Raw genomic sequence first — 27,072 nt, forward strand, 5'->3', positions numbered from 1 at the left:
CCGCTCCCTTCCCCCAAGTTGCAACAACCAAAAATGTCTCCAGAAACTGCAAATATCTCCTTGGGTGCAAAATCGTACCCAGCTGAGAATTACTGGTCTGAAAGAATCTGCAAAGTTCCTTCCAGCACTCCTGTTCTATGACAAGGTTCCAGATACCACTAAGCCACAATAAATCACAAAGCATCCAATGTTACTTGTACTCAGCGAGATTCCATTAATAAACCAATTCCCCATCCACTTAAAATAATGCTTTTAAATGTGAAAATGAACAAGAAAACTTGGTATGAATATTCACATCTCAGACAATAAATCTAACGGCATGCTATTATCTCATCAGGACATAAGGACATACAAAATGGGATGTGTGTTTGAGGGGGAAAAAACACCAGAGGAATCTGAGAATTAGAAAACATAGATCTTGGTCTTTGCTGTGGAGTTAGTTATACCTCAGCGTTCCCTTGTTCTCTCTATACAAATGAGTATCAACCTACAAGTTCTCAATGCTTGTCTCAGTCGGAAGTATAAGGCTTTAGCCAAGCTCATGTTAAGATCCTAAATTACAACAACAGAAATGTAGTTACATTTGGGGAAATATTTGAATTATTTTACCTATATCTAATTTATGCATTCTCGCATTCTCTACAATCATTTCCCGATGGCAGTAAATAATTAGCATAGTATGGAATGGGGAAACCATTTAAACTGGCTGTATTCAGTGTGGAGTATCACAATGCAATCCTAGCAGTAAAAAAATATAGTTTTATACCTACTAACAGAAACTAAAATCGGTCAAAGTGGTTAGTTAATATGATATACAGAATTAAGAAGAGGTTATGATTATTCTTATTTATAATGTCCAAAGTCATTCAAGTATGATGTCCTCACATCTTTAAGTGTGATCTGGATCTATACAGGGGAGACATTTTCTCCACATTACAAAGCATATTGTACCAGAAATGTCTGGAACCCTGGCGGTCTCCATTAATCTTCACCACAAAGTACAAAAGAATACATTGATCCTTCAACGAAAATAATTCCCTGGTCTTGGAAACCATCACAGTCACCAAAAGCAAAATCAAGAAACAACACATAATGGGGTTTTGGAAAGGGAAGAACAAAGATTCAATCAATACAAGTTGCTCATCTTCAACAAAATCTACTGTGCCTATACCCATACGTAACTCAAATCTTTTCTTTAAAAAAAAAAAAAATAGCCAAAACCAAACACTCCCTGATTACATCTGTCTCTGCATTATTCTCATCATTTAACTACCCATGTTTTACTCCCTGAAAGAAGTAATGACAATTTTATACCACTGTAAATTCCTACCACTGACAGAAAAGTCCTATGACTCGGGGAAAAAAGTGTCAATGACATGTATAGTGATGTACTCAACCAGCGGCAGAAGGCAGCTCACAGCCACGTAGTAAGAAGAGTGGCAGGAAGGACGGGGTCCTCTTCCCCAGGAACACACAGGAAATCATGGAGTGCAAACCCTCCAAAAAACGTGTGCACAAACACCTGGCAAACATCGCATCTTTTATTTAGAAGTTCCTTAGTAAACACACATCCAAGGAGCCCACATCCCAGGGACCCTGGGGAGTCACTTTGGAGGAGTGTTTATTAGTCCTCTGATGCTCCCGGTCGCCGACAGCGCGCGGATGGAGTTGGAGTGAGGGAGCCAGAGACCAGTCCGTTTCGGTTAATCAGTCCCTTTCCAGTGAGATTCGCAATTCCCCGGGTGTTTCTCTCCCACTGTTCCCCTTCCCTGGTCCTCTCGCCCAGGGTCACCTTTCCCACTTCTCGCTGGCTACCTGAGGCCTGATTCCTAACAGAATCCAAGAGGGGAGGGGGCGTTTCCCGAGTTCGCGGACGCCCAACACCCAGCTCCAAATCCCAGAAACTTTCCCTCGCTGAGACCGCAAGGAAGGAAAAAAGCTAAGACCCTCAGCCTCCGTCCGGGGGCCGAAGAAGAAAACCTTTCTGCGCCGCGACCCCGGCCGGGAGCTGGCGGTCAAGTGGGTGCAAGGAGCTAGGGACGTCAGCCCTCCAGCCCGCGCCTGTATCTCGGGGTGGTATAAACAGGATGTCAGACAGCGCGCTCCGGGCTTGTTTGTGAAAACTTGCCGTGCGCGCTGGGGGAGGGGGCGGCCTGGCTTAACTGCTCCCCTCCCGGCCAGGGGCCCCCGCCCGGGGACCTCCTCGCTGCCCGCCGGCTCCGCGGGGCTGGAAATCCCCGCCTTCCCCGCCCGAGTCGCGGGGTCCTGAGCAGCGCTCAGGAGCAGCCCGGGCCGCGCAGCGTGAGGACCGACCGAGAGCGGTGGCTGCGCCTCCGGCTAACCCGGGTTGCGCGCCCCTCGCCTGCCGACCGCGGCCGCCCCGGCTCCTCCACCTCCCCCGGTGACACTCACCACTTCCGTGTGCGCCTGGGCCGGGCGGCGCCGGGTCGCTGCGCTGGTTGGGGTCGACCGGCCGGCTCGCTAGGCGCCCAGCCCCGCGGGGCCCCAGCGCGCGCGCGCCCAGGGCTGAGGAGGGGTCGCGGCGAGAACAATCAGGATAGGGCGCAGGCCCGCGCTGTCTGCGGCTCCGGGCTACTCCGCGGCCGCCGCGGCCTGCGCTCAGCGACTCACCTCCTCCCGTCCCGCCCCGCCCCGCGGCCGGCCCCACCCCCGCGGTCGCCGGGCCCGCCCCCTCGCGACGTCACCAGCGGCAGCCCCGGAAAGCGGGGCGGGGCCGCGGTCCCGGCGGAGAATCTGCGCCTCCGGCCTAGCCGCCCCGCCCCCATCCGGCTTCGCTCGCGAAGCCACCCCCACTCGTCTCTCTTCACCGCGTCTTCTAGATTCTAGAATGTAGAAACTCATCTAGGAAGCGAGGTCAGCCAGCGCGAGGAGTAAAATTGCCAGGATTCGCCTGTAGATTGACCCCTCCCAGCTCTGGAGCCCTCTCCGCCACACCTTTGTGCGCTCGATGCAGAAATGCATCCCCCTCCTCCGTGTACGCTGCGCTTCTTACCCCAGCTGAGTAGGAGGGGAGCTAGTGGAGCACTAGACTAAAAAGAACTTAAGAATACAGCCCCCAGCTTCGACAAGCTACTGCAGATCCAACCCATTCCGTATTTTAAAAGCTCTTTACGAAAAAAAATAAAAGCGTATGTGTAATAGGAGTTAGAACTACATTCACTAATACCTAATGCATGTAGAGCGCTTTTCATTTTTTTTACTAATAACCTTTCAAAGTAGTAGTATCATTTTATCCATGAGGCACAAATTAAGTCTTAAGTATGTTAATCAAGGTCACACTGTAGCCACAATTCAAACTTCGTAGGCAGTCCACGGACAAATCCTAACAATTTTATTTCCTTAGATATCTCTCCAGTCAATTCACTTGTCTATGTTCCGGCAACATGGTCAGAGCTGCCACCATCTCTCACCTAAAGGGACCACGAACACCTCTTAAATCACTGCATTCACTCCAGCCCCCAATTAATTCTCTATAATGAACTTCTAAAAATTCAAATCTGTTTCATACACTCCCATGCTTAAAACACTCCAGCGACTTCCCCCTGACAATCCCTGGATGAAAATCCTCCGAGGCCGTGCAGGGTCAGAATTCTGCAGCTTCAGGGCTGTGGACAGAGGCTGCCCCACCTGTGCTGACTTCACTAACCCTGCTGGACAGTTCCTGACCACTTGAGTTACTGCAACTGAAACTGAGCAAGATATTCTGGGTGTGGAATAAAGTCAAGCATCCGAATTAGACTACTGAATTTGAGGTTTGGCCTCCACCACTAACCACCTGTGTTGCCCTAAACAGTTCTCAGTTGACTCAATTCTCAGTTGAGCAGTAGACAAAATGAATTCCAAAGTGCCTTCCAGAAGTACAGAGAAGAGGACCAGAGAAGACCGGAGATCAGAGCAGACAGGAGGCAACCTGGGTTGCCTGCGTTGTGGGTGTTTGTGTGCAAGTCTTGTCTCGCCTGCCACACTCTGAACAACACCTCAGGGCTGTTTGCATTATTTTCTTCACCTGTTAAATAGGGATAATGCCTTCCTTAAAGGGGTTTTGCTGAAAGTGAACTATGATAATATAGCCCACATGGCATGGGCTCAGGAAGTGGTAGTAGTTTTTATTGAGCTGGACCATAAAGAACAGGTGAGAGTGACATGAAGGGAGACAAGAGACGTGAAAGAACAGCATTTCAGGTGAGGAGGGTAAAGAAAAAGGAAAGTCAGGAAGGCAGCAGTGAACCCATTGTGCCCACGAATAAATCTGGCTGTTCACAGGGTGGAATCAGGGGTTCAGTTTAGATCTGTTCGTCTGTAACAGACATTGTGCTAGGTGATGAGAATTCAGAGAAAAAAAAAAAAAAAAGACTAGGTTACTGACCTCTGAATGCTCAATGTGCAGTCAGAGAGACAAGTAAGTAACATTCAGTGTGATTCCCGGTCCTGTAACGGCGATCACAGAAGACAGTCACCCAGCCAAGTCTGAGGAAGTCAGAAGAAGCTTCAAGTAGCAGACACGAGGCAGGAGTCAGGAGGTGGCGGCATATTCAGGCAGTAATAGTATATGCTGGCTGGGTGTGGCAGCTCATGCCTGTAATCTCAGCACTTTGGGAGGCTGAGGCAAGAGGTTTGCTTGAGGCCAGGAGTTTGAGACCAACCTGGGCAACATAGCAAGACCCTGTCTCAAAAAAAAAAAGGGCCAGGTGCAGTGGCTCACGCCTGTAATCCCAGTACTTTGGGAGGCCGAGGTGGGCCGATCACTTGAGGTCAGGAGTTTGAGACCAGCCTGGCCAACATGGCGAAACCCCGTCTCTACTAAAAATACAAAAATTAGCTGGGTGTGGTGGCGGGAGCCTATAATCTCAGCTACTTGGGAGGCTGAGGCACGAGAATTGCTTCAAACCAGGAAGCAGAGGTTGCAGTGAGCTGAGATTGCACCACTGCACTCCAGCCTGGGCAATAGAGAGAGACTCCCTCTCAAGAAAAAAAAAAAAAAGGTAAGCTAGCTGGGCATGGTGGCACATGCCTGTAGTGCTGGCTACTTGAGAGGCTGATGCTGGAGGATCGCTTGAGCCCAGGAGTTTGAGGCTGCAGTGAGCTAGGATCACACCACTGCACTTGAGCCTGGGCAACAGAGTGAGACCCCCATCTCTTAAAAAAAAAAAAAAAATAAGTAGGCCGGGCGCAGTGGCTCAAGCCTGTAATCCCAGCACTTTGGGAGGCTGAGATGGGTGGATCACAAGGTCAGGAGATCGAGACCATCCTGGCTAAGACGGTGAAACCCCGTCTTTACTAAAAAATACAAAAAACTAGCCAGGCGAAGTGGCGGGCACCTGTAGTTCCAGCTACTCGGGAGGCTGAGGCAGGAGAATGGCGTAAACCACGGAGGCGAAGCTTGCAGTGAGCCGAGATCCAGCCACTGCACTCCAGCCTGGGCGACAGAGCGAGACTCCGTCTCAAAAAAAAAAAAAAAAAAAAAAAAAACATGTCTCTGTCAGTCTATTCCTCTGCAAAAGCTATTGCTTAGATAACAATGGGAAGATATGTTAGATGAAAACAATGATGTCTGCCAACAACACTAAACTAAACTAAAACCCCATTGTACAAGTCATGAAATTTTTTTCCAAAAGTTGGAATCTAGAGAAAAATTAGACTGTAATCTTGCAAACGTGATGTAAATCAGTCACCATATTATATATTTTCTTCCCATTATCTTTTTCCACGGGGCATATTTTTCATATAGTCATGGCATACATGTCACTTTGTAAACTGTTCCTTAAACTTAATTGTAATTTGTAAGCATATTTCAATGTTTCTACACAAGTCTTCATAACGAATGAACTTTTTCATGCAAATAATTTTTTTTTTGAGTCAGAGTCTTGCTTTGGAGTGCAGTGGCACAGTGACAACTCACTGCAGTCTTGACCTCCCAGGCTCAAGTGATCCTCCCACCTAAGACTCCCAAGTAGCTGGAGACACAGATTGACATCACACACCCAGCTAATTTTATTTTTTGTAGAGACAGGGCCTCTGTATGTTGCCCAGGGCTCAAATTCCTGGATGCAAGCAATCCTTCCACCTTGGTCTCCCAAAAAGTGCTGGGATTATAGGCGTGAGCCACTGCTCCTGACCTGATTGTTTTCTTAACCTGTATCACTGTCTAACATTATTCTAATTATTTATTAATTTACTTGTTTTCAACAATTTTCGTGACTAGGAGCTTTTTCTGTCTTATTTCACTTATGTGTTTGCAGTACGGAATAGTGCCTGGCACATAGTTGGCACACAACAGATATTTGCTGTTTTCGCCTATCTAACCTTAAGGAGAGGGGATACCTTTGGAATCACAGAGAACATCACAATGCAAACAAACAAAAAACCCACAACAATTCAACATGGTTGAGTAAAAGAAAATGGAAAAATTCTGCATGTATAGTTTTTTAGGGCAAATAACATGCCGTAAAATGCATATCAAAAGTATGACAGATAAGGCCGAGCACGGTGGCTTATGCCTGTAATCTCAGCACTCTGGAAGGCCTCATTTGAGGTCAAGAGTTCGAGACCAGCCTGGCCAACATAGTGAAACCCATCTCTACTAAAAATACAAAAATTAGCTAGGCATGGTGGCACGTGCCTGTAATCCCAGCTACTCAGGAGGTTTAGGCAGGAGAATCGCTTGAACTCGAGAGGCAGAGGTTGCAGTGAGCCAAGATCACACCACTGCACTCCAGCCTGGGCAACAGAGTGAAACTCCATCTCAAAAAAAAAAAAAAAAAAAAAAAGTATGACAGAGAAGCCTGGACAACATGATGAAACTGTGTCTCTGCAAAAAGCAGCCAATTGTGATGGCATGCACCTATAGTCCCAGCTACTCAGGAGGAGCTGAGGCAGGAGGATCGATTGAGGCTGAGAGGTTGAGGCTGCAGTGAACCATGACCATGCCACTGTACTGCAGCCTAGGCAACAGAACAAGACCTTATCTAAAAAAAAAAGAAAAAGAAAAAAGTATGACAGATAAAATATTGCTATCTTTATTAAAGATCTCATTATTACACATTGACAGAAGATACCATGACCCTAGTAGATGGTGGGCAAAGAACAAAAACAGATAGTATTCCCCCTACATACTCTTCTACACGCACATTGATATGTTAAAAGAAAAATAGAAACTAGTGAGAAAACACATAGAAAATCATTAACTTCTTTAATAATTGTAAAAATTCAAATTAAAGCTACAAGCTACATTTTTAAAACATTAAAGGTACAAACTATTTGAAAAATTGTAATGTCCACTGTTTTAGTCCTGATGTGGTATACGTTTTTCAGGGCAGTGTAGATTTGTGGAAACTGCATAGAAAGTAACTTGCCAATATTAATCTATGAATTAATCTAAAATTATATAGTCCATTTTACTCAATCCCATTTCTGTGACTGTGTTCTAAAGCAGTTGTTTTAATATTCAGTTTAGGCTGGATGCAGTGGCTCATGCCTGTAATCCCAGCACTTTGGGAGCTCAAGGTGGGTGGACCACTTGAGCTCAGGAGTTTGAGACCAGCCTGAGCAACATGACAAAACTCCATCTCTGCAAAAAATACAAAAATTAGCCCGGTGTGGTGGCTTGTGCCTGTAGTCCCAGCTGCTCAGTAGGCTGAGGTGGGAGGATTGCTTGAGCCTGGGAGGTTAAAGCTGCCGTGAGCTACAATTCCACCACTGCACTCCAGCCTGGGTGACAGAGTGAGACCCTGTCTCCAAAAGAAAAAAAAACCATTTAATATTTATTGTTTAAAAATTATTTGCATAGGCTGGGTGTGGTGGCTTACGTCTGTAACTCCAGCACTTTTGAAGGTTAAGGTGGGAGGAATGCTTGAGGCCAGGAGTTCAAGACCAGCCTGGGCAATACAGGAAGACCCTAGTCTCTATAAAAAAAAAATTAAAAATCAGCTGGACTTGGTGGCATGCACCTGTAGCCCTAGCTACTGAGAAGGCTGAGGCAGGAGGATTACTTGAGCCCAGAAGGTAGAGGCCACAGTAAGCCGTGATTATGCCACTGCACTCCAGCCTGAACAACAGAACAAGATTCTGTCAAAAAAACAAAAAAAAAGAAAAGAAAAAGAAAGACCAAAGAAGGAAGGAAGGAAGGAAGAAAGGAAGGAAGGAAAGAAGAAAGAAAACAAAGATTTAAGGCATATAAAGAGTGGGGAGGAAGACATACATGTTCATTCTATTTTTTTATTCTCTTTTATGCACCTAAATATTTTACACATTCAGTATTTAAACCATATAAGATTTCAATGGATGTTCTGAAGTGTCAAAATTGCTTTTTTTTTTTAATCAAGACTGTCATTTTCTATTGAAAATATAGTATTAAGTAAATGTTCACCCTTTGTTTAACAATCCCTTCCCTCATCTCACTTTGCAAAAAAAAAAGGAAAAGGAAAATCAAGTGTTGAACCTCTTACAGCTTACAGCTGAACTAAACTTTGACGCTGATTGAGCAGATCTTTCTCTACATGCTCACTAACCCATTGAATCAGGTGGTGAAATGATTAGACTTACAGGAAGGAGGCCATTTTCTATTGCTTAGTACCATGCAAACAATAGGCTGTCTAAAATACTTATTCAGAATGACAGACAGTAAGAAAAAATCGGATTAAATGTAACGGGAAGGAAAGGGAATATACATAATATTTTACCTTACAGGTATCATGCATGACATATAATAAAAGTTCAACAGATATTTGCTAAAGATACAATTCAGTAAAGAAAAAGGATGAAAAGCAAATGAATCATGTATGTATATATAATTGTAAATGTCCACATTATCTTTTTAGACTAAAAATTTTCAGGTAATTGTCCAAAGTAGAACTTCGGTAACTCTGTCATGAATTCAATACATAGGTATCACATATTTGGTATTATCCTAAAGTCATTGCTTGAGGAAAAAACTTGATTCTGATTTGGAGAACTTCCTCCCCCAACTTCTGTAGAACATCAACTTTACTTCCTCAGGTACTTCAACTCTCATAAGATGTCAACTTCACTCTCAGTCTAACTGCCCCACAGATGAGTAGTTAAGGTAACTTTGGAGTAATACCAACGTAAGTTTAAATTTCAGCTCAGCTCTGCCACTTACTAGTGTATATCCCAGGCAAGTTCCTAAATTAATCCTGTTTCCTTGTAAATAAAATTGGAATCATACTACCTAGCCCATTTACCTCAGTAAATGATTATGAAGGTTAGATAAGAAGGTATATATAAACTAACTCTCCCTACCATAGTATGGCATATGGATCTGCCTTTAACTAGTTAGCAGGTAGCTGGGGAACATACTTAATTCAGGTCCATTTGGAAACTCATCAGACAAGGATTAGCCAGGCAAGAGATGTATTGGGGGAAATGCCTGTGAAGAATCGAGGGAGAGAAAGCAGAAAAAAAAAAAAAAAGAAAGCATGGAAAGCCTCCAGACCATGCTGCAGCTCTGACATCTGTGGAAGAAGAGAGGGAAAAGGAGATTATGGGAATAGAGAGTCAAAGACTATAGCACAGTTCCAAAAAGGCCCTGGTTAGGCCAATCAGAGTCCTTGAGCCAAACTAGCCACTGCTCACAGGAATTAGCCAGCATTTTCTTTCTTTCTTTCTTCCTTTCTTCCTCTCTTCCTCTCTCTTTCCTTCCTTCCTTTCTTCTTCTTCTCCTTCTCCTTCTTCTTCTTCCTTCTCTCTCTCTCTCTCTCTCTCTTTCTTCTGATACAGTTTCATCCTTGTTGCCCAGGCTGGAGTGCAATGGTGCAATCTCCACCCACTGCAACCTCTGCCTCCCAGATTCAGGCTATTCTCCTGCCTCAGCCTCACGCAGCTGGGATTACAGGCAGGTGCCACCATGCCCAGCTAATTTTGTATAGCCTTTTTTTTTTTTTTTTCTTTTAGAATCAGGGATCTCACTGTATTGCCTGGGCTGGAGTGGCTATTCACAGGAGTGATCATAGTATACTACAGCCTTGAACTCCTGGCCTCAGGTGATCGGCCTTAGCCTCCTGTGCAGCTACGACTATGGGCATGCACCACTGCGCCCCAAAAGAACTGACCAGCTTTCATATACCTGCCATGCTCAGTCATTGGTATGGAAAGCCTAGCTCTGTGCAAACATAGTGGTGTGTGCGCAGAGGCAACAGTTGGGGCTGTCAGTCAGTCATGCTCCCACAGCAGGAGATCTGAGCAGTGCACTTTCATGGTGGCCACATTTCGTACACTGGACTGCACAGATCCACCTCTACATGCATGCTTGGGAGCAGCCTCTCCACAAGTCCATGGACTGCTCTTCCTGAAGGGAAGCTTAGAAGTGATAGGTTAATAGGACAAACTATGGCCAGTTCTTAGGCCCAACCTGGTTCTCATCCTGTCGCTTTTGCACGGTCCATTTCCCTCACCCTTAGCTATCACCTCGGCAAGTCCTGATAGCTTATTGAGAGATGTTATGTGGTGATGTGACCCAAATCTTCATTCCTCGTGGATCTGAGCCCTTTGTAGTCATACCCTTCTCAAGCCAGGAGCACGACACACACCCAATCCTAATTCCAGTGAGTCAAGGGAGTACCAGGAAATGCCCAAGGAGATCTGGGTTCCACACATCTTCCTCCCTAACCCCATCCACTTCCTCGGGCTGATGGGGATGGATTTCCCCCTGTCATGATGGTGACTCTTTTCTCCTGCTGGTCCCTGGAGACAAGGAATTCAAAGTGCCCTGGTGGCAGCAGTAATTTGTAATTCAATGGGACCTTTGTTATGTCCCCTGGCAAGAGTACACTGAGTTTGGGGACCAGGATCCTTACCCCTTGATTAACACAGAGTTTTGGGGACTGGAAGGATAGTTCCCAGTGGGTCACTGGGAGTGATGGTAAGTGGGAACACGCCTACTTTGACCCCTTTGTTCCTAGATCCATTTATTCTTTTTATTGTGGACACAGTGCCATATAGAGGTCTCTGATTCAATGCATATCCTGCAGGATGTCATCCCAGCCTATTAGAGGGTTGCCTCCTATCGCTGCAGGTGTGCCTTTCCAAAGCCATTTCCACACTCTGTGAAGTCAGCTGCTCTGGGTGGTGTTACATTTGACATGTGAACTCCACAGTCATGGACCCCCACATTTTGAGATTTTATGTAGCATCTTTTTTGGCTACATATTTGCCCCAAAGGACACTATGCACTATGAACCATCTTTGCAATTCCTGCAGATCATGCCACCTTGGCTGCTCCTCTGACCTTGTTGGTTATTATGTAATTGTGACCTCATGGCTTCTGGGAGTTACACACTTCCAATTGGTCTCTATTCCTTGGCCAGAATCCCCATCATACCCATGGCTGTTAAGGAGCTCAGCTCTGGGATCACTCTTCTGCTTTGAGCAATGCCCTGCAGAGGAGGCTACTTATTATACTTCTTAGTGACGCCAATGTCTCTCTTAACAGTGTATTCTACTTTTTTTTTTTTTTTCCCCGAGATGGAGTCTCGCTCTGTCACCCAGACTGGAGTGCAGTGGTGTGATCTCAGCTCACTGCAAGCTCCACCTCCTGGGTTCACGTCATTCTCCTGCCTCAGCCTCCCAAGTAGCTGGGACTACAGGCACCCGCCACCAAGCCCAGCTAATTTTTTTTGTATTTTTTAGTAGAGATGGGGTTTCACCATGTTAGCCAGGATGGTCTTGATCTCCTGACCTCGTGATCTGCCCACCTGGGCCTCCCAAAGTGCTGAGATTACAGGCATGAGACACCGCGCTTGGCCAACAGTGTATTCTGAATGGTCTTAGTGAATAGTGTGTTCTTTGGGCCTCACATGGAACATAATCCTCAGTGGGTCTTCTGGTCTTACATGATATTTCCATCCTAACATGCCCCTTCCCTCCGCCTTTTAATCTTTCCTCTACTTTCTGCCAGGGCAACTTGGGCTTCTCCACTTTACCAAGGTTTAGCAACCACCTTTTCCAGGCTTCTAAGAGCCACCCCACGGTAAGTTTACCTCATTCTCTAGGGTCCTTGCTGGGGTATTAGATCCTGTGTCTTGAAAGAGTGCCCTTAAGTCTGAGCTCCAGAAATAGCTATACTTCTCTTGGGCAATGTTCCTTATCACTTACATAGCTGATTGTATTTCTCCCTTTGATCTGATAAGAAGTTCAGAATCAGGCCAGGCGCGGTGGCTCAAGCCTGTAATCCCAGCACTTTGGGAGGCCGAGACGGGCGGATCACGAGGTCAGGAGATCCAGACCATCTTGGCTAACACAGTGAAACCCCGTCTCTACTAAAAAATACAAAAAACTAGCTGGGCAAGGTGGCGGGCGTCTGTAGTCCCGGCTACTCGGGAGGCTGAGGCAGGAGAATGGCGTGAACCCGGGAGGCGGAGCTTGCAGTGAGCCGAGATCCGGCCACTGCACTCCAGCCTGGGCGGCAGAGCAAGACTCCGTCTCAAAAAAAAAAAAAAAAAAGAAGTTCAGAATCAAAATTTAATCATACATCTATTACATATACAGGATACAGACATATAGAAACTTATAACGTGTACTTTCTATATTATCCTCACAATAGCTTTTTTTTTTTTTTTTTAAAAACAGGATCTCCCTCTGTCACCCATGTTGGAGTGTAGTGGCACAACCACAGCTCACTCCAGCCTTGACCTCCTGGCTCAGGCCATCCTCCCACCTCAGTCTCCCAAGTAGCTATGACTACAAGTGCATGCCACCATGCCCAGCTAAATTTTGTTTTATTTTTTGTAGAGATGAAGACTTGTTATGTTACCCAGGCTGGTCTTGAACCCCTGGGCTCAAGCAGTCCTCCTGTCTCAGCATCCCAAAGTATAGGCATGAGCCACTGCACTCAGCCATTTTTTTTTTTTTTTTTTTTTTTTTGAGATGGAGTCTCGCTCTGGGGAGTGATCTTGGCTCACTGCAAGCTCCACCCCCGGGGTTCACACCATTCTCCTGCCTCAGCCTCCCAAGTAGCTGGGACTACAGGCACCCACCACCACGCCCGGCTAATTTTTTGTGTTTTTAGTAGAGACGGGGTTTCACTGTGTTAGCCAGGATGGTCTTGATCTCCTGACCTCATGATCTGCACGCCTCGGCCTCCCAAAGTGCTGGGATTACAGGCATGAGCCACTGTACCCGGCCCTTATTTTTAACTTATTTTCACTTCATACTGAATCTCTTACTTGCATTTATTGAACACACTATCTGCCCGGCACTGTGCTAAGTACATACGTGTTATCTCATTTAATCCTGCCTTCCCTACTGTGGGATCTTGAGCAAGATACTGAATTTCCATAAGCTTTAATTTCATCATCATCAGTAAGTAAGGATGATGCTAATGGACACTTTGTAGGATTATAATGAGGATTAACGATGGTAGTTAACATCAGTAGTTATTAAAATATACTTGGCTGGGCATGGTAGGCTGAGGTGGACAGATCACAAGGTCAAGAGATTGAGACCATCCTGGCCAACATGGTGTAACCCCGTGTCTACTAAAAATACAAAAATTAGCTGGGTGTGGTGGCATGTGCCTGTAGTCTCAGCTACTCAGGAGGCTGAGGCAGGAGAATCACTTGAACCCAGGAGGCGGAGGTTGCAGTGAGCTGAGATCGCGCCACTGCACTCCAGCCTGGGCAACAGAGCAAGACTACATCTCAAAAATAAAACAAACAAACAAACAAAAAAACCACTCAAATCTTTTTGCCTAAAACAACTCAAAAAATCTGATTTAATTATTGTACAGGATATCAATATAGTAATGTCCAGAAAGATAAACATTAGTTTGTTATAAAAACACTTAACATACAGAGCAGAATAAGTGTTACTAATCTTATTTATTATGGCTTTAATCTAATTGAAGGCTTTTGTGGTTCCTATAATTAATAGCAACATAACAGAATCAATAAAGCTTAAGACATAATGAATCTCCATACCAAACACTCATTTATGGGGTTTTTGAAAAATAGGTAAATGAGATGATGTCCCCCTCTGAGGCCAGTGAGCCCAAGGATGTTTTACTTTAAAATCCATTCAGTTTTACAGGAATATCAGATTGCTTTGGGCTGACTTACTAACCATGATAATGAGGCTTATTCTACTCCTGGGATTTAGTATACTGTATTAATAATTAAAACACCTTATGAGCAAATGCTATTCTGACAACCAAGCCTGGGGTGCTGGAAAGACCGCTGGATCAGAAAGCAGGACACTTGTATGCTGGATGAGCTCTTTTATAGATTTAAAAAAAACTTAGGGCAGTCTTTTTAATGTCTCTGCTCAGATATCTCCTTAGTTTGGATCACATTATTTTATGATGCCTATCAGCATCAAAATCCTGTGCATCTTTATTTTTTTAACTTTACTGTGTCCACGTATAAGTTATTGGCCACAAAATCATGTATGCATTTGACAAATGGGATAACTGAAGTGTAAAGTTTAAATTACATTCCAAAAAGCAATAGGAAAATAAATTGTAGCTGAACAAGAATTGGCCAGGCACAGTGGCTGCTGCCGCTAATCCCAGCACTTTGGAAGGCCAAGGCAGGAGGATCACTTGAGGAGTTTAAGACTAGCCTGGGCAACATAGTGAGACTTCCTCTCTATAAAAAGTAAACGAATAAAAATTAGCCATGCACAATGGTGTGCAGCTATAGCTCCAACTACTTGGAAGCCGAGGTAGAAGGATTGCTTGACCTCAGGAGTTTGAGGCTGTAGTGAGCTATGATCGTGCCACTGCACCCCAGAATGGGCGACAGAGTGAGACCTCATTTCTTTAAAAAAAAAAAAAAAAAAAAGAAGAAGAATAAATAAAATGAAATAAAAATAGAAAAGAATTAGATGTGACTTCTTCCCAAGTTCTAATTTTCTCTTATTCTGCTAGGAGAGTGATACATAGAAATTATATATTCTCAGAGGTCTATGGCATCCAACGCTTCAAGTCAATTCAGCAAATACTTATTCAGTACAAGTATGTGCCAAGCACCATGTTAGTTTTTGATAGCATGATGCATGATCAGTAACAATCAACTGATCAGCTACATGTATAGGGTACTATCCTAGGCCCTTGGCAGGGGTGGTCACTCTTCCTGTAGTGTGTAGAGGAAAAGGCAAGACATCCATCTGAAAAAAAGAGAATCAAGCGTCAAATGGCTGATACAGACATAAATGTCATAAGATTTCAGAGACAGGAAACATCACCGAAAATCCAGATAGACTTTATGGGGCTTGTGAAATATGAACTGAACCGTGAAGGACACTGAAAAATCAAAGAGGCAGAAAAGTGTTAGGTCTATTTAACTGGCATTTATATCCTTCCCAGAATTGTTAAGATTAGGTTTATTTTTGTGTCTGAAACGCTTGTGTATTGTCTTCCCTCAATGTTAGGTACCACGACAGCAGAAACCATGTATAATACAATATTTATATTTGATTCAGCATGACAGATACTTATAGAGCATCTGCTATACATCAGACACTGTACTAAGTAAGCTTTTGAGGGGAGGGAAAGATCAAGAAGGAAAGAGAAAAGACTTGGAGATAAAACTCAGAAGTCAGATGAGGCCCTTTTGTTGCTGAAAGATCTGGGTAAACTTGGTTTGAACTCTCAACACATTGCCTGAACTATGGAAGTGTAAAGCCCTTTCAAGAGCGAGGTAACTTTTGGAGGGCCACTTCCGCCTCCTCATTCTACTCTGTTTTGCACCATGTTACAATGAAGGCACTCACACAAGGCTCCATGGGTTTGGCAGCCATCCCTGAAGATGTAGGTAGGTAGGAATCACAGCTCTGCTGCCCCGATGGCTGCTTTCTCCATTTTCCCTCTGCCCTCCCTCCTTTTGCCCTCATGTTCTCCATCACCATTCATCTCATCTCCATTTTGCCGCTCAAAATTTCCAAAACCTCCCTGCAGTATGCACAGCAAGTTGACCCTCCTCTAACAGCTGGATCCTTGGTCTCAATTTTCTACCTCAAGTGTGTTCCAACCTATTTATTCGATTACACCTAATTTTCCAACTGATTTTTTCCAAGCCTAGATGCTTCTATTTTCAGGAAGAAATCTGGCACCAGCTGTAAAGCAATGGCAATATTTTCTCCACCTTGTTACAGAGAGATAAGTGCCCCGGTAACTCTAAGACAAACCCACAGGTCTATGAAGGGACAGAAGGAAAGTACAGGAAATGAGTCAGGAAGGGTTTTTTGGGCCTTTCTAAGTGATCTCTCTCTCCGTCCTGAATTCATACAGTATTTATTGCCTACATCACTCCTTGGAAATGTGTCCTTGAATGCCTTCTATTGCTGTTTGACTTTCCTTCTGTTTGTGCTTTATCTCCCTGACCAGATTTTTTGCAGTTCCAGTACGGCAGGCTTTTCCCTTCATCCCTGGAACGCTCATGGCACCTGGCCCAGTGCCCCCTGGGTCAAATGGGCCTCACTGATTGGTGTGTTGAGTCTCAACCTATGGGAACTTTATGATTTGCCTAGTTTCACAGGACCTTCCCTAAATTTTCCTAAAAATGTCACATGGCAGGTGTTTTAATTAAAATACATTAAAATATCTCTAAGAATGCACTGAGTATTTAACCAATTTGCTTGAGATGGCTGGAGATGTCCACTCAAATTCCAGCAATGAGGAGCTGGAAAGGACTAATGTGTATTTAAGTACCCTTACTTCCCAGCCATCTGCTTTCATTCTCACAGTCACCTTTTGAGGTGAGATTAGGTGATTTGCCAGAGTTTACACTATTACAGGCAGGAACTGAAGTTTTAACAGGGCACACCTAGCTTCAAAGCTCCTGTTCTTTTCACTGTCTTACACCTCCAGGATATAACATCCCTTTAGAGATATTCAAATTCTCATCATCACTAAGAAGAGCAGTTATCCACTAGGATGCAAACTAAACAAACCGCCCCAACTCCCACAACTCCAGTTAGTGTCCTGGAGTTGGAAAAAGAAAATTGACTCCATGAACTTGAACAAGTGGCTTCCCCTTTCTGAGCTTCCAGTTACTTACCTGTACATATACAATTCTACAGAGTTGAAGTCAACACTAAGTTAAATCTCACACACACACACACACACACACACACACACACACACAAAACCAGGGAAGCAGTCTTTCTGTTGGCTGAAAAGAAGATCAATTGCATTCTTTGAAGATTTCAAGTGTTAAGTTAAAATCCTCCTTCCTTTTTTACAGAGTGTAAAATGGGAGCTGACACTCAGGTCTGACATTCAGATTAGTTGGGCAGGTGTCTTTTAATTGGGTTAACGCATTACATGATTTGGGAGGGGCATTAGCTGACTCACACAAGAGCAGATTAACCATTAACCCAACTCATGCAGCAGCAGCCACAGTCCAGGAGGTAAATTGGCACCACCATCTATATTCTTTGAAGCCCTTCTGCACAGTAACTACCATTGCCCCTCAAACAGGGCCCTTTCAGATTATTGCAGTCAGCCCAGGTAGGAGGTAAAAGGGTTGAAGGTGTGACCATTATAAAATACAAGGAAGTTCTTTGGGGGAGGGTTTGGGGGAATGGAACCATTCTCCCCAGTCCCTTAATGACACCAAGTCCTGCTGGCTTATGTCTCTAAGACCACAGGCTTGGCAGTGAACGAGAGCTGAGTTTTAGCTCTGCTTCATCCTAGTTGTGTGGCTGTGAGTAGTACATTACTACTTTAAATCTCAGGTTTTTAATCTGTAAAATGGAAGTGATAATATTTTCTGTCTTTTATTACGTGTACATTCAGAATTTTTATCTTAACACAAAGAACCAGAGTAACATTAATAATAGAAAATCCATATGGAAATATTCACAATCTGGTCAGTGAGAAATGGGAAAACAACTTCCCTGCCTTACTGCGCACCCACTGTTTGAGGAGCCAGAAGTAGAGGTGAAGGTGGAAGAAGGTCACCTTTTCCAGCTAAACCCCACTGCATAGCTATGTGCATTTTTATTCAAAGTCTCAATAACCAGAGGAAACAGTGAGAACTGAGAACCAAAATACTGTTATTGGCAAGCGTTTGGCTAAAGGGTCTGAGATGTGTAAGCACCAAGAAGGGAAAGGGACATCGAGCAACATATGAAAAAGAGGGCTGTAGGAACAAACACAGAGGAAATAAGTCCACAATAACCTACTTCCATCCAGAGCAAAATGACAGTGCACACACATTCATACTCTCAAGTATAGGCTACACTGCACACTGACTCTTACTATCTCACACATGGCCTATTGGAAAGATTCAATCCCCCTAAGGGCACTCGGCACAGGACCACGGTGGCATGGCAACAGACATAGACAAGCATGCTGTGACCCTGAAGCAACAGCACATGTTAGATAATAATCGTTCAGAAAAAAAGTCTTGTCCCAGAGCTGAGGTTACAAATTCCAAGTAAGCTATAAACATTCTTTTTGGAATTCCTTTAAAGGTATGGGTTAAAGTAAAATAAAAATCAACACCTAAAATCTCCTAAAGAACAAAATGGAGAAATAATGAACCTCTACCAAGAACCAATTATTTTAGGTTTCTCATTTGGATGGCTCTTCCACCAGATGGGTGGTGGGGTTACTTAAAAAGTAATGAGTCTACTGCAAGGGGAAGGAGTTGTTTGGTCCAGTGAGAAGGAACAGGCTTTCTATAAATAACTTTCCCTTCCCTGGACTCCATCCAAAATTAGAACCCATCAACCACAATTAACTACAATGCCCATCTTAGTTAATAATCCTGGATTTCAAGTAATACTACATATAAACTATAATTTTAAAGAAAAAAGTTCCAAAAGATATCAGTAGCTTTACTATATAGGCATACGACTTTTCTGAGAAATTAAATTTAAGAGTTTCCGTCTGAAGGACAGAAATTGTTAAGAGGTAACGTGCAGACCTCAGGCATCACATCATTTACCCTCCAATAATTAACTTCATTTCTCCCTAAATTCTTCTTATTGCACCTTAACTTCTCCAGCATCAAATCTTCTACTCTATAACCTCTTTTAAACACTTCCTTTAAACCTCAATTTCCTCATGTTTTCATTATTGGGCATAATATTTATGTAATTAAACCAGAAGGTAAAAATAAATAAAACTAAAGTAATTTGCTGTGTACAGCTGTATGGAAGTGAGAAAGGTGCTCTTACATAAACCCTCTCTGCCTTCCACAATGTGTATGTATCTGCTTCCTGGTGAGTCTGAGGTTGGGAGAACTGCATCTTACTTTTCCTCCCCTATATCCCCTAGTGGGCAATATTAGAACCCAAGGGAGAAGAGCTGGCAAAGTTGTCATATCCCAAGTGGTCAATCCCTCCTGAAATGAAGGTAGGTTCACTTGGTCTTTCCTATGCAGAAATGAATGTTCAAGAAATGAAATATTTTAAAAGCCATTGAAAATCCAACAAGCTCCAGCCTTGTTGAGGGAGAAAGGAATCAAGTCGCAGCATTCAGAAGCAGCCCTGGGTTCATCCTGATGAGGTCTCTCCCTCTTTCAGGGAGAGGTGGCTTTCCCTTGCTGGGAGGGAGGTGGAAGGAGGCATGACTTAGACATGGGTGGTGGTCTCCTTAGCAGGCTGGATACTGTTCATCTCCACAACGCAGTTCTTCCAGATCTATTTGCATCGTGTGCCCTCCCTTCAAAGGCCTGTGTGATATCCTCAAAAGTCCTGTAACACGTATCAGGGACTTTGAAGAAAGTAAAGATCAAGAAGGTAATGAGGAAGTCAGTGAAGATAATAAAAACGTAGGCTCCTAAATAGTAAGCAGCAGAAGGGAAGAGCAATCCGACTAGGAAGTTGGAGGTCTGGTTGCAGCAGCTGGCCACTGCCATCACAGCTGGGCCAGGGCCCTGGCTGAAGAGTTCAGCCACAATAAACCAGGGAATGGGGCCTTGCCCAATTTCAAAGAAGGTCACAAAGACCAAGATAGCACCAATACAGACAAAGCTTATCCCATTATACTCATCCTTTAATAACAAACAGTCATGAGGATGGAACAAAAAGCCATCCCTCCAAGGCCTATCATATGTAGAGTCCTTCTTCCTGCCCCTTCCACCAAAAATAGGGAAACTACAGTGAAGATAGTATTAACCACACCACACGGATGGTGACACAGATAGGCTGTTGAACACCTGCACCCTTGAAGATTCCTGTTGAGTAATAGAACACAGCATTGATTCCAGCTGAGAGAGCTGGAGCATGATGGAAATGATGATGGGCTGTCGGTAGCTGGATACTCTAAAGAGCTGCAGCATAGTGACTTGCTTTTCTTGTGCCATCCTTGCACTCTCATCTTTCATCTCCTGGATGTCTTGGGATACATCCTGGGTGCCCCACAACCATTGGAGGATCTCCTTAGCATTCTCCTCTTCTTTTCTGTTAATGAGCAAGAATCTGGTACTTTCAGGGCAAAATGGAAGGGCTGCACTTTATAGCATAGCAGGAGAGATGGGAAAGCCTAATAGCATGGGCCACAGCTCTTCAGACCCCAGGATGAATTTCAGACCAAAGATCTGGGTCACCAGAATTCCAACAACAATGCCCAGCTGGTTGAGAGTGCCAAAGACACCTCGCAGGGTAGTAGGCGAGATCTCTCCAATGTACGTGGGCACAAAACCTGTGCAGAGTCTGCAGAAGAGGCCAATAACCAAGTGGGCCAGGATCAGCATTTCAACCAACTCAGCTACTTTACACAATCGCATAAGGCAGCCGCCAGTGACAGCCAACAGATTAATGGTAAGCATTGAATTACGCCTGTCAAAGCTGTTGACAAAGAGTCCAACGGAAGAGCAGCCAATCATACCACCAATGGAGAATATGGCCAAAGACAAGGACCAGAGGGACAAGCGCAACATCTCAGAGGGAGGGGTATTTGCCTTATCCTTCAAAGTGTTGACAAATTCCCTTACGATAGTCTCAGGAGCACTGATGATCCCAGTGTTATAGCCAAACTGGAAAGAGCCAATTGTAGCAATTGTGATGGCGAAGATCAGAGATGGAGTGGCCTTCTGTGTCCCCCATGGCCTTAATCTAATTCTTTTTTTTTTTTTTTTTTTTTTCCGAGACAGAGTTTCACTCTTGTTGCTCAGGCTGCAGTGCAATGGTGTGATCTCAGCTCACTGCAACCTCTGTCTCCCGGGTTCAAGCAATTCTCCTGCCTCAGCCTCCCAAGTAGCTGGCATTACAGGTGTGCACCACCACACCCTGCTAATTTTTTGTATTTTTAGTAGAGATGGGGTTTCACGATGTTGGCCAGGCTGGTCTCAAACTCCTGACTTCAGGTGACTCACCCACCTCGGCCTCTCAAAGTGCTGGGATTACAGGTGTAAGCCACTGTGCCTGGCCCCTAATCTAATTCTTTTCAAGTCTTTAAGAAAGATCTAGGAGTGTGATTCCAGAGACACCTTTTTCAACAAATGAAACCTTCAAAATTTCCTTCTTGGCAGCAAGTTTTCTCCAGGTCCTCAGGAACGCTCTAAAACTCTTACCATTACAGCATCTCCTATTTTCTGTCTTCTAAAGTTGTTGTGAAGATTAAGTTAAATAATAAGCTGGGTGCAGTGGCTCATGTCTATAATCCCAGCACTTTGGAGGGCTGAGGCAAGAAGATCACGTGAGCCCAGGTGTTATTCAAGACCAGCCTGGGAAACATAGAGAGACCCTGTCTCTACAAAAAATAATTAGCCAGGCATGGTGTTGCATGACTGTAGTCCCAGCTACTTGGGAGGCTGAGGTGGGAGGCTTGAGCCCAGGAGGTCAAGGCTGCAGTGAGCCATGATTGTGCCACTGCCCTCCAGCCTGGGTGACAGAGTGAGACCCTGCCCAACCCCCCTCCCCCCCAAAAAAAGAATATAAAGCACTTAGTACCGTATCTGGCACATTGTAAGCTCTTTATAAAGTTGGTTATTATTTTATTATTAGCAGGGACCAAGGCCTTAACCTTGTAAGATGCAGGGAAATAACAAAAAGAAAGAAAGGCTCCCTGTTGCTGAAGAAGCCAATGCCACAGTCAGGTGCACAAGGTCTAGCACAATTTGGTTCCCAGCCAATCTTACCCTAAGGTTACCTGCACGCACTCCATGAAAACTTCCCTTAGTTCCTCAAGGTAGGCAGAATTCCTCCTTTAGTTTCCCAGAGTACTTTGCATGTACTTTCCTACTTCCCCTTATCACACTCCATTCTATTTTGCTTGCATATCTATTCACTCTACCCTACCTTATCCCAGGCTGTGAGTTTATGGACAGCAGGAACCAAGCAGTCATCCTTGTATTTGCAGCCATAGGCATTCTGTAAGTATTGGATGAGGATGAAGGATGGATGGATAGACAGATAGGAAACACAGGATAACTAGCGACTTGGTAAAGGATTAGGTCTGGGTACCCAGGGGACCAATTAAGACAGTCATTGCTTCACAAGCTTGACTAAGGCTGGATCTGAAAAGAAAAGCAGAGGACATGACATATGCAGAATTGTTTGCCTGGTGAGGGTAGTTAGGCAATCTACATGTGCCTCCAAGGGAAAAGCATGGCTAGTTGGTGACTGCTGACAGAGTTGGTATCAGGCAGAACACCTTGGCAACCAGAAGCCAAGGCAGGATGATGCCTCTAAGTTTTTGTGCAGCCTGCAAAGTTAATAGATTAGTCAATTAGGAGCAAGTTCTTTCAAGTGTGGTCAGTTTCAGGCAGACTTGTGGACAATGACTATTCTCTCTGTGATTGTGTTCACTGTAAACAATGATGCAAGATCTAAAGATAGAAAGGGGACATGAAACGTGGTTCTCACAGAAGATGGACTGTCTGGAAATAACATTTCCAAGTACCTAGAGTATAAAGTATTTTATAACATAGGGCAATATAGAGGGCGACGCTGTATCTTGACTTTTCAGAAACCATTCTTATTTTATTCATTTTGTTCAAAGCAATTGAAGATGATAATATTTATTGATTGATCACTTATTGTGTACCTCATACTTTTGTGTGTGTGTGTGAGATGGAGTCTTGCTCTCTCTCCCAGTCAGGAGTGCAGTGGCATGATCTCAGCTCACTGCAAGCTCCGCCTCCCGGGTTCATGCCATTCTCCTGCCTCAGCCTCCCGAGTAGCTGGGACTACAGGCGCCCGCCACCACGCCTGGCTAATTTTTTGTATTTTTTAACAGAGACGGGGTTTCACCGTGTTAGCCAGGATGGTCTCGATCTCCTGACCTCCTGATCTGCCCACCTCGGCCTCCCAAAGTGCTGGGATTACAGGTGTGAACCACTGTGCCCAGCCTGTGTACCTCATACTTTTTAAGAAAGTGATATGGTAGAGTTGGCCTTCCCTGGTTCGTGAGAGTCAATTATGTGTGTGTTTTCACAAGCCTGCCTGCATTAGAAGATTTTACACTGGCATCTTAAATTCAGCCATGTCAGGAGTATTTACACCATGGAAACTGGCAAACACTAAAAAATCAGGGTTTTCAGTCCCATCCCTTCTGAGAGCTGCTTGGCAAACATTTACTGCACACTACTGATTTTACAATAAATGATCCTAATTAGCCCTTCCCATATTCCTACTTTACAGATGAGAAATTGAAGTTTGGAGATTAAATAACTCACTTATTACAAACTTTTTGGTGGCAAAGGCAGGATTAAATTCATCTGTCTCCAAAGTTCATGCATTTAACCATTTAATTATTTGCAACACTTTATTTTTAAAAATAAGGGGGAAGGTCGGGCGCGGTGGCTCATCCCTGTAATCCCAGCACTTTGGGAGGTCAAGGCGGGCGGATCACGAGGTCAGGAGATCGAGACCATCCTGGCTAACACGGTGAAACCCCGTCTCTGTTAAAAAATACAAAAAATTACCTGGGCATGGTGGCGAGCGCCTGTAGTCCCAGCTACTCGGGAGGCTGAGGCAGAAGAATGGCTTGAACTCAGGAGGCGGAGCTTGCAGTGAGCCGAGATTGCGCCACTGCACTCCAGCCTGGACGACAGAGCCAGACTCCATCTCAAAATAATAAATAAATAAATAAAGGGGAAAAAAACCTACCTTATATCCTAATTTTAAGATTTCAAACCCTGCTTAGGTCAGCAAAATGGCAGAGTAGGCAGCCCCAAGCTCTTGTCCCTCCATAGAAACTCAAAAAACAAGCAGAATCTGTAAGAATTAACTTTGTCAGACTCTGGAAAAAAGTCAGAGGCTTACAGCAACCAAATGGATGCTGAATTAAGAAAAATAAAAAATGGGCCAGTTGCAGTGGCTCACGCCTGTAATCCCAACATTTTGGGAGGTCAAGACAAGAGGATCTCTTCAGTCCAGGAGTTTCAGACTAGCCTGGGAAACACAGTGAGACCCTGTCTCTACAAAAAATAAAAAAATAAAAATTAGCCAGGCCTGGTGGTGCATGCCTGTAGTCCCAGCTACTGGGGAGGCTGAAGCGGGAGGATCTTTTGAGCCTGGGAAGTCAAGACTGCAGTTAACTATGATCTTGACACTGCACTGAAGCCTGGGTGACAGAGTGAGTCCCTAACTAAGATATATATATATATATATATTATATTATATATGTATATATGTGTATATATAATATATGTATTATATATATATTATATATATGTGTATGTATTATATATGTGTATATATAATATATGTATTATATATATTATATTATATGTGTATATATTATATATGTATATATGTGTATATATAATATATATATAATTAATATATATATAACATATATTAATATAGAGATAAGACTGGGCATGGTGGCTCACGCCTGTAATACCAGCACTTTGGGAGGCTGAGGTGGGCGGATCATGAGGTCAGGAGTTCGAGACCAGCCTGGCCAACATGGTGAAACCTCATCTCTACTAAAAATACAAAAAATTAGCCAGGCATTGTGGCACACTCCTGTAATCCTAACTACTCAGGAGGCTGAGACAGGAGGATTGCTTGAGACCAGGAGGCAGCGGTTGCAGTGAGCCAAAATCGTCCCACTGCACTCCAGCCTGGGTGACAAAGAGAGACTCCGTCTCGAAAATAAATAAATAAAGTAAACTCAAAAATGGTAGGAAAGTTTTGTGGCATTTTTATTTGCTCTTACTCCACACCTTACCTTGCAATGGTCCTGAAGACAGAAGCCCATACTGCCAGCATGTGAGTGTGGTCCCTGGTTCTAGAGGGAGCAAAGCAGACTTTATTCGTAAATTATTGTGTAGATCGGTTTTAAACTGTCTGAGGGTACATGAAGGACTGGCACAAAATACTCACCTCTGTGTAACTCTGAACTAACCCAGGTTGGAAAAGCAGCAGGCATTGCTTGAATCATCGTAAGGTAGAAGAACAAGGCCTGAGGCAAGAGGTCACAGTTGAGACATGTGATAAACCACCTAAGGCTTAGGCAAAAAATTTGAGGACAGAGTTTCTTTGGGAAGGTAGGACAAGCAGAAGCATCTGTGTATGCAGGGAATTTAGAAAGCCATGCATGGACCCAGGGCAAGATGCTTGTCAGAAAAGATGTGATAAAAACTTCAGCTTTCATCACAGTTGATTCCTAAGCTCAGTGCAAGCCTGGCTAAGTGTTGAAGGAGGGCCCCAGTACAGACCCAATAGGCAAAGACTGAGAAAAGTATTTTTGTTTGTTTGTTTGTTTCGTTTTTTAGCTCTTGACATTCAGGTAAATTCTGTCAAAACACTCACTGAAGGCCAGCCATGGTGGCTCACGCCTATAATCTCAATACTTTGGGAGGCTGAGGCAAGCAGATCACTTGAGGTCAGGAGCTCGAGGCCAGTCTGGACAACATGGTGAAACCCCATCTCTACTAAAAATACAAAAATTAGCTGGGCGTGGTGGCATGTGCCTGCAATCTTAGCTACACAGGAGGCTGAGGCAGAATTGCTTGAACCTGGGAGGTTGCAATGCGCTGACATCATGCCAGTTCACTCCAGCCTAGGCAACAGCAAAAACTATGTCTCGAAAACAAACAAACAAATAAACAGACAAAAAAAACCCACTCACTGAATACAAGCGAAGGCACAGAGACTTCAGCAACCACAGCGACCATGACAAAGAGAAGTCTCTGCAAACATAGGAAAAGTTACCAGAACAAGACTACTACAGGCCTCAACAATGAAAACAAAAACAACCACAATAAAGTAAAATAAAACAGTAAACCCCAAAGAAGGAGAAAAATCTTATTTTCAGAGTTGCTACAATATACTATTCAGAAGTCCAGTTTTCAAAAACAAACAAACAAAAAATCACAAGAAGGTACACAAAGAAACAGGAACATATACTTCAATAAAAGAAAATATGGGTCAGGCACGGTTGCTCATGCCTGTAATCCCAGCACTTTGGCAGGCAGAGACAGGCAGATTTCCTGAGCTCAGGAGTTCGAAACCAGCCTGGGCAACACGGTAAAACCGCATCTCTACTAAAATACAAAAAATTAGCCGAGAGTGCTGGCATGTGCCTGTAGTCCCAGCTACTTGGAAGGCTGAGGCAGGAGAATGGCTTGAACCTGGGAGGTGGGGAGGTTGCAGTGACCCGAGATTGCACCACTGCATTCCAGCCTCGGTGACAGAATGAGACTGTCTCAAAAAAAAAAAAAAAAAAGAAAAGAAAAGAAAAGAAGCTGACAAAAACCATGCATGAGGAAGCCCAAATATTGAACCTATTAGACAAAAACTTTAAAACAATGGTCTTAAATATGTTCAAAGAGCTAAAGGAAAATGAAGACATAAAACTAAAGAAAATCAGGAAAATAGTGTATAAACAAAATGAGAATACCAATACAAAGATAGAAATTATGAAAAGGAACCAAACAGAAGTTTTGGGGCAGAAAAGTAGTAGAATAACTGAAATGAAAAAACCACTAGAGAGGTTTGTATTAGTTTGCTAGGGCTACCATAACAAAATTTAACAGACTGAGTGGCTTGAACAACAGAAATATATTTTCTCACAGTTCTGGAAGCTGGAAGTCCAAGATCAAGATGCTGGCGGGATTGGTTTCCTCTGTGGCCTCTTTCCTTGGCTTGTAGATTGCTGCTCTCTTGCTACCTCTTCACATGGTCGTACTTCTG

At 44.0% G+C, this 27,072-nt stretch overlaps 1 protein-coding gene and 1 pseudogene across 7 annotated transcripts in view; both read right to left on the reverse strand.

Moving 5' to 3' along the window:
* JAK1 (Janus kinase 1) overlaps nt 1–27,072 on the reverse strand; it is a 235,297-nt gene that overhangs the window by 129,262 nt on the left and 78,963 nt on the right. For 3 of the 7 annotated variants that reach the window (XM_025379209.1, XM_025379156.1, XM_025379190.1), the window contains exon 1: nt 2,413–2,649. The exons of 3 other annotated variants lie outside the window; for them this stretch is intronic. The gene's annotated coding sequence lies outside the window, so the exon portion shown is untranslated. Of the gene's footprint in view, nt 1–2,412; nt 2,650–2,955; nt 3,011–27,072 lie in introns of those variants that run through there. One more of the 7 variants, XM_025379164.1, reaches the window with a different exon arrangement.
* Nucleotides 19,555–21,020, reverse strand: LOC112620521 (annotated as a pseudogene).

Source organism: Theropithecus gelada, chromosome 1, assembly GCF_003255815.1.
Source record: "Theropithecus gelada isolate Dixy chromosome 1, Tgel_1.0, whole genome shotgun sequence".
In the NCBI taxonomy this organism is placed as follows: Eukaryota; Metazoa; Chordata; class Mammalia; order Primates; family Cercopithecidae; genus Theropithecus; species Theropithecus gelada.